This window comes from Rattus rattus, chromosome 1 (assembly GCF_011064425.1).
Source record: "Rattus rattus isolate New Zealand chromosome 1, Rrattus_CSIRO_v1, whole genome shotgun sequence".
Lineage (NCBI taxonomy): Eukaryota > Metazoa > Chordata > Mammalia > Rodentia > Muridae > Rattus > Rattus rattus.
Genome location: NC_046154.1, coordinates 127,946,903 through 127,955,222, shown reverse-complemented (window position 1 = coordinate 127,955,222; position 8,320 = coordinate 127,946,903). Strand labels below are relative to the sequence as shown.

The window sequence follows — 8,320 nt, the reverse complement described above, 5'->3', positions numbered from 1 at the left end:
TAAACTGATAGGCTTCATTATGGTATGTGTATGTTTTTATACTTTGGTCTTATTCAGGATTATATCCTTCTTGACACTTGTTAATTTTTCCTAACCCTGTTTTTTCAGTATATTCTCTATCTCAATGACATCACTATGTTTGCAAGCTAGACATCATAAAATTATTCTACTTCCTCCTCCTTCTCTTCCTCTGTACTATAGACATTTCTAGCATGCTATGTTCCTTCAGCTTCTGATGGGTCTTGGAAGCAGAGCCTTTCCTCAACTTCTGCTGCCTTAAAGCCAACTATCTTTATGTTTCATTTTGTCTCTGAGTAGCTAAATAGTCAGGGGATCGAAGAAACAAGTGACTATTAACTAGATCTTTAATATCTGTAATCACAATATGGAGAGTTTTAGGCCAGCATAAGCTACAATAGTAAATTCTTGGGCAGTCTAGGCAAAAGTGAGATACTAAAAGTTTTGTAAAGCTAAATAAATATGTACTTCCTGTCTCACACCTGAATCCAAACACTCAGAAAACTAAGATATAAGAAAAGTATGTTGAACTGGATAGCAAAATTCATACCAACCTAGGATGCATAGATAAACTGTTTTAAGAAAGCAAACCCATAAAAAGAAATAAACGAACATGCTATTGTTTCCTCCTCTTTCACACTGATGCCTAAGTTAACATTTAAAAGTACTCTCCTGGAAAATATTAGGTAATCCCTTATGTTCTCCAGGATGAAGATATTATTTAAAGCAACTATTACATAAAGGCATCAAAATGTTCTATATGCAGATGTGAAAAACTAGAATATTTGAACATTTTTCAAGTGCTTTTTGGCCATTAGAAAGTCCTCTGTTGAAAAGTCTCTTTAACTCTATACCCCACTTTTAATTGGGTTATTTGGTTTGTTGATATTTAATTTCTTGAGTTCTTTATATATTTGGGATAATACTCCTCTGTCAGATGTAGGGTGGTGATGATCTTATTCCATTCTTTAGGCTGCCATTTTGTCTTATTGACAGTGTCCTTTGCCTTACAAAAGCTTTTCATATTTATGAACTTCCATTAATTAATTGTTTATCTTAGTGCCTGAGCTGTTAATGTTCTGTTCAGGAAGTTGTTTCCTATACCAATGAGTTCAAGGCTATTCCTTATTTTTATTTCTTTAGATTTAGTGTATCCAGTTTTATGTTGAGGTCTTTGATCTACTTGAACTTGAATTTTGTGGAAGGTGATAAATATGGATCTATTTGCATTCTTCTACATGCAGATATCCAGTTAGACCAGCACCATTTGTTGAAGGTGCTTTCTTTTTTTATTTTTTATTGAATATGTTTCTTTACTTACATTTCAAATGTTATTCCCTTTCCCGGTTTCCTGTCCATTTTTTTTAATTGAATGGTTTTGGCTTCTTTGTCAAAGAAATTTTGTGAGTTTATTTTTGGGTCTTTGACTAGATTCTGTTGATCAACCTGTCTTTTTATTCCAAAACCACATGATTTTTATTATTATTGCACTGTAATACAGCTTGAAACAGGGAGGCTGATACGTCCAGAAGTTCTTTCATTGTACAAGATTGTTTTAGGTATCCTGGGTTTTCTTTGTTTTTTCCATATGAAATTGAGAATCACTTTTTCAAGGTCTGTGAAGAACTGTGTTGGAATTTTAATGGGATTGCATTAAATGTTTGATTGCTTTTTGATAAGATGGTCATTTTTATTGTGATAATCTTACTGATCTATGAGCTTTCCATCTTCTGATGTCTTCTTCAATTTCTTTCTTCTGAGACTTGAAGTTGTTGTCATACAGATGTTTCACTTGCTTGGTTAGAATCACACCCAGGTATTTTATATTATTTGTGACTATTGTGAAGGATGTCATTTCCCTAATGTCTTTCTCAGCCTGTTTATCATTTGTATTAAGGATAGCTACTGATTTTCTTAGTTCATTTTGTATCCAGCCACTTTGCTGAAGGTGTTTATCAGTTGTAGGAGTTCCCTGGTAGAATTTTAGGGGTCACTTGTGTATGCTATTATATCATCTGCAAACACCAATACTTTGACTTCTACCTTTCAAGTTTGTATTCACTTGATCTCCTTTAGTTGGCTTATTGCTCTACCTAGAACTTCAAGTACTATACCAAATAGGTAGGGAGAGAGGAAGAAGTTTTGTCTTGTCCCTGATTTTAGTGGAATTGCTTTAAGTTTCTCTCCACTTAATTTGCTGTTGGCTATCACCTTGCTGTATATTTCCTTTATTCTGCTTAGGTATGCACCTTATATCCCTGACCTCTCCTATACTTTTAATGTGAAAGGATGTTGAATATTGACAAAGGCTTTCCAGCATCTAATGATATGATAATGAATTGTTTTTCTTTGAGTTCAGGGATTACATTGATGGAATTTTGTATATTGAACCATCCCTGCATTCCTGGGATGAAACCTACTTGATCATGGTGGATGATATTTTTTATGTGTTCTTGGATTCAGTTTGGGAGTATTTTATTGAATTTTTTGCATGGATGTTGTAAGGAAAATTGGTCTGAAATTCTCTTTTTCTGATGAGTCTTTGTGTGGTTTAGGTATCAGGGTGACTGGCTTCATAAAATGTTCAGTGTCCTTAGTCATCAGGGAAATGTATATCAAAAGGTCTCTGAGAATTCACCTTGTACCCAGCAAAATGTCTAAGATCAAAACTCAGGGGACAGCATATGTTGGCAAAGATGTGGGGCAAGGGGAACACTTCTCAATTGCTGGTGGGAGTGCAAACTAGTACAATCACTGTGATAATCAATCTGGCAGTTTCTCAGATAATTTGGAATAGTCCTGCCTCAAGATCCAGCTATATTACTCTGGGGTGTATACTCAAAAGATGCCCATCATACTACAAAGCACTTGCTCCACTATGTTCATAGCAGCTTTATTCATACTAGCCAGAAGCTGAAAACAACTTAGATGTCTCTCAACCATAGAATGGATAAAGAAAAATGTGGTACATTTACACAATGGGACACTATTACTCAGCTATTTTTAAACATCATGAAATTTGCAGGCAAATGGATGGAACTAGAAATTTTCATCCTGATTGAGGTAACCAGACCCAGAAAAACACTCATGGTACGTACACACTTATAAGTGGACATTAGCCGTGAAGTACAGAATAACCAGGCCACAATACACAGACTCCGTGATGCTAAGTAGCAAGGAATGCCCAAGGGAAAATGTTTGAATCTCACTCTAAAGGGGAAATAACATCTGAAGTAATTGGAGGGAGCAACCTGGATGGGAGAGGGATAAGTAGAGGAATAAGGGTGGGGATCAGGAATATGGAAGGGGGAAGGCTGGGAGAGAGAACAGAAATCAGTGGTGGATGGGCATCTCTGAGATGGGTAAGGCTTCCAGGAGTCTATGGTCGTTACCCTAGCTGAGAACTCTACCAGTGGTGGATATACAGCAAAAAGAGGCCACCTCCTATAGCCAGGCAGGACTTCCAGTGTAGGTAAGGGGGCATCAACGTACACAAAACCTTCAACCCAACCCTACAAGAAGTGTAGGGATAAAGATGGCGCACAGATTGGGAAAAAGACCAACCAATGACTGGCTGAACTTGGGACCTACCATGTGGGAGAGTGCCAACCTCTGATACTATTAATTATACTCTGCTACGCTGGCAGACAGGAGCTTAGCATAACTGTCTTCTGAGAGGCTTCTTTTAGCAGATAATGCAAACAGATGCAGACACCCACAGCCAAATAGTAGGCAGAGCTTAGAGAATCTTGTAGAAGAGTGGCTGCTAGAACTCAGGAAGCCAGAGGTCAAGGACACTACAAAAACACCTACAGAGTAAATTAACCTGGGTCCATAGGGGCTCACAGAGACTGAACTAACAACCAAAGAATGTGCATGGACTGAACCTAGGTGCACTACACAGATGTAGCAGATGTGCAGTTTGTTCTTCATGTGGGTCCCCTAACAGTTAGAGTGGGAGCTGTCTCTGATTCTGGTACCTACCTTTGGATCCCTTTCCCATAACTGGGCTGCCTTATCTGGCCTCTGGGAGAGGATTCACTGCTGTGACTTAATATACCAGGGGGAGTTGGTACCCAAGAGGGAATGCCCCTTTTCTGAGTAAAAGGGAATGGGGGAATGAGGGAGGTGGTATGAGGATGGGACTGTGATCAGGTTGTAATGTGAATAAATTTATTATTAGGGAAATGGGTGGAAACCTTTACTTTCAAGAACATTTAATAAGGAAAAAAGGAGTATATCATTGTAGTGTAATGAGTGCTGTAATAATATGCAGTGAGGTGGCAGTGGTGCATCGAGCAAAAGGCAGAGATCAAACCTACATGATAACACTAAAGAAGAACAGATATTTTTGACTATTTGTTGTAGAATAGATAAGCTTTTTCCAGGTAAGACTTCTCGGCCCTGTACAATATGCTCAAGTTTCAATGCCCGAGTAAGTATTGTTTCTGATGAAACCATCATTGAACACTCACATGGGACATATAAAAGTGTTATATGATACGTATATCAGCTATTCTCACACTTATCATACCCTTACTTCTCAACAAACATTGCCTGGGCAAATGATTTTCTTCCTTATTTATATCCAAAGGTTTGTGAATAGTTAAGAAAATAATGTATAAAATAACTCACATGGACACACTCTAGAGATTCTGATTAGAAGTATGAATCTCAGAATCTCCAACCCTGGCATAAACCTGGGAAGTGAGGAGCACAGTAGATCTCATTGGATGGTAGAAGTTTCTCTTTAAGAATAGAAAGCCCTTGTTAAGTCAATGCAAGGATGTCTACGCCTAAAAATATGTGACTCTACCCTTGGCAGGTTCAAAGCCCCAGGACAATTATCATTGTGGAGGGTAACACAATTATCTTTGGCAGAATAAGCAAAGTGATTCACACCTGGAAATAATTTCTGAAGTCCCTAATTTCTGAGTAGAAAAAGGCCATCCCTTAAATGACAGAAATAGCTCTAGGGTGCAGGGTATCCGCTCTGCACTAGGATCTACAACATCGTACCAAAGCTCCTTTGCTCATATAGTGCTATCAGTCAATGATATTCAAATCACACTTTAGGCTAATGACAAAGCTCAGTTGGTAAAGTGCTTGCCACATAAGCAGAAAGACCCAAGATCGATCCCCACAACGCACCCCTGTTGTCCACATGCTGGGGAGGCAGAAATAACCAGATCTCTGAGGGCTTCTTAGCCAGCAAGCTTCAGGGAAATTAGAAATCCTGTCTCAATGAATAAGGTAGTCAGCTCCTGTGAAATAACACCCAAGGCTGACCTTTGATGGCACACACACACACACACACACACACACACACACACACTACACACTAAATTAATTAATTAATTAATTAAAAAACATTCTACCACTTTGTGAATTTCCAGGAGATCCTAGCATCCTACCTATGGTATTCCTAGAAAATAAATTTATTTTCAATATGGAAATGCATATAAACAATCTAACCGCTATTCTAGAATCTATATCCCACAACTATAGTAAACTTTATAGTTTCTCAACTTTCTAGTTTATTTACCATGTTGTAACAACAATACTAACATTTATCAAGTATTATATTTGTTCCTCCATCTGTTTGCACCTAGGAAAAGACTGATTTTGACCAGGAAAATGAATTCAGAAAATTCTTTGCATGATCGTCCAGTGTGAAGGGATAACACCATTCTAGACAGTACCACTATCAAGTATGAAGCCTCCATGAGCCATGTACAGAAACCTGTCAGTAAGAGTAAAGTGTAAGAAATAAGCTGTGTGGCCACATGAAGTTCAAGAAGAAGGACAATCACAGTGTGGGTGTGTCAGTCCTTCTTAGAAGGGGGAAGAAAATATTCACAGGAGGAAATGTGGAGACAAAGTGTGGAGCAGAGACTGAAGGAAGGGCTAACCAGAGACTGCTTCACCTAGGGATCCAGCCCATATACAGACATCAAACCCAGACACTACTGCTGATACCAAGAAGTGCACACTGACAGGAGCCTGATATAACTGTCTCTTGAGAGGCTCTGCCAGAGCATGACTAATAGAGACAGATGCTTGATGCCAACCATTGAACTGAGAACATGGTCCCCAGTGAAGGAGTTAGAGAAAGGACTGAAGGAGCTGAAGGGGTTTGCAACACCATGGGAAGAACAATAATGTCAACCAATCAGAAACTAAACCACTAACCAATGAGTACACATAGACATATCCATGGCTCCAGCCACATATGTAGCAGAAGATGGCATTGTGGGGCATCAGTGGGAGGAGAGACTCTTGGTCCTGTGAAAGCTCAATGTCCCAGTGTAGGGGAATGTCAAGGCAGGGAGGCAGGAGGGAGTAGGTGGGTGAGTGGGGGAGCACCCTCATAGAAGCAGGGGGAGGGGAGATGGGCTAAGGGGGTTCTGGAGGGGAAACTGAAATGTAAATTTTAAAAAATCCAATAAAAGAAAAAAGAAATAAGCTGTGTATTTACCAACAATGCAATGCAGTCTCGCCTGATTATTACATATTACTCAACTATTGGGTTTCATTTCAATTATTCTAAAAATATTATCTCAAAGGACACTTATGGAGTATCTATACTCCACTTAGTAAAATGAATTCAATATTCGGAACAGGTGCCCTGATGGATTTTTTAACAATAAAATTAAGAAAATTATAATTATTGATAATAATGACCATGAAGTACAGTAAACTTTGACAAAAACAACAGATATCACCATGACAATCTTAAGAACATCGTTACTTGTATACAACATTTCCTAAACAACAATGTTGGAATATGTTTGCCTTAATTGGAATAAATGACTTGTATACATTTGCCTCTTCTTGCTTCCAGTTACTTAGAATGTGCAGCATTGTGGAAAAGAACACCAACAATGTTAGCAAATCTAAGTAAATATGAATGAAGAAGTGAACAGTCACAGCCAACGGCCATTGTCATGGCAAATACAGTAATCAGGCCATGTCCATCCAGAAAGATCAGCCAACACCAATTTCTGGTCATTATTTTAAAGGCATTTAGAGGGCAAAGCCAAATTAGTTCTTGTCATTTTCTCAAGCAAAACTCTGAGGCAAGAGTTTCTAATTCAATTCATCATTTAGGAAGGCATTTAGAAAATAAGAAAACTAAGGCATGGCTGAATACTGTGTTCTTTAGTCAGTAATTTACACAGCCAGACACCATGCAAAAGTAAAGTCTTCCTTTAAGGTGGCTGGTATGCTATATTTTATGGTATATCATCGTTAAAAGTGAGTACAAGAAGAAGAAGAAAAGAGAAAAAAGAAGAAAAAGAAAAGAAGAAGAAGAAGAAAAAGAAAAAAGAAAATTGTTGAAAGACATCAACTGCTCAATGTATAAACACAGTAACAAAAATTAATCAAACAATTAATTAATTAAAAACACTTCATGGCTTTGTGAGCTTCCAGAAGAGCCCAGTGCATGGTTTAGCAGGCTGCCTATGATACTCATAAATAATAAGATTGATTTTTATATGAAGACTTGTATTAAAGGATCTGAAAACAAATTATAATTTTTATTAGATGTGTCTCAGATAATCATGCAAACATGGGTTATAGAGAAGAGTACAACTAAATCATATATTCGATAAACACATTAAGATCAGAAGTCACAGGATGTTGAGATGGGAGTGGGGGGGCATCCTCATAGAACCAAGGGGAGAGGGGAAGGGAGAAGGGGAGACCTGGAAAGGGAATAACATTTGAAATGCAAATACGTACATAAACTATCCAATAAAAAACAAAAAAGAAAAGAAAAAAGAAGAAAAAGGCAGAAGTCACACCCAGATGTCCTTGTCTAACTGTAAATTTTATCTTGACCATGTAGCATAGACTGTAGTTTTATACTCTTCATTGAAAATTTTTGTTCATTTTTGTTCATTCACAAGCATAAATCCATTGTAATATGCCTACAATCTTTGTACAATGTTTATACCATTAGGAACACAACTGGATGGGATCCAGCATCCCAGAAAAGCTATTCAGTTTTTAGCAACATATTCCTTCAGTTCGGTAAATTCCTCCAGAGTCTCCCTGCTCACATGATTTTAATTGGAAAGCATAGTTTTGTTAAAACAATGTCAAGTCATTTTTTGCACATCTTAAAAATCACAGAGAATTCTCCTGAATTGTCACAACTTCAATATTCAGACTGTACAGCGTAATCTGTAGCTGTCAGTTCATGAAGCCATTTCCATCAGAGGAATAGAAACTAAACCCTCTTTGTCAGATGAGTTCCTCCGAGATGTATTATTTGCTTGACGTGGTATATTCAATT

General features: G+C 37.7%; 1 non-coding gene across 1 annotated transcript; it reads left to right on the top strand.

The window, feature by feature from the left end:
• Nucleotides 1–7,157: 7,157 nt before the first annotated feature.
• Nucleotides 7,158–7,287, top strand: LOC116890466. The gene has a single exon (XR_004386657.1). It is a non-coding gene; the product is annotated as a small nucleolar RNA SNORA15 (small nucleolar RNA).
• The last annotated feature ends 1,033 nt before the right edge of the window (nt 7,288–8,320 follow it).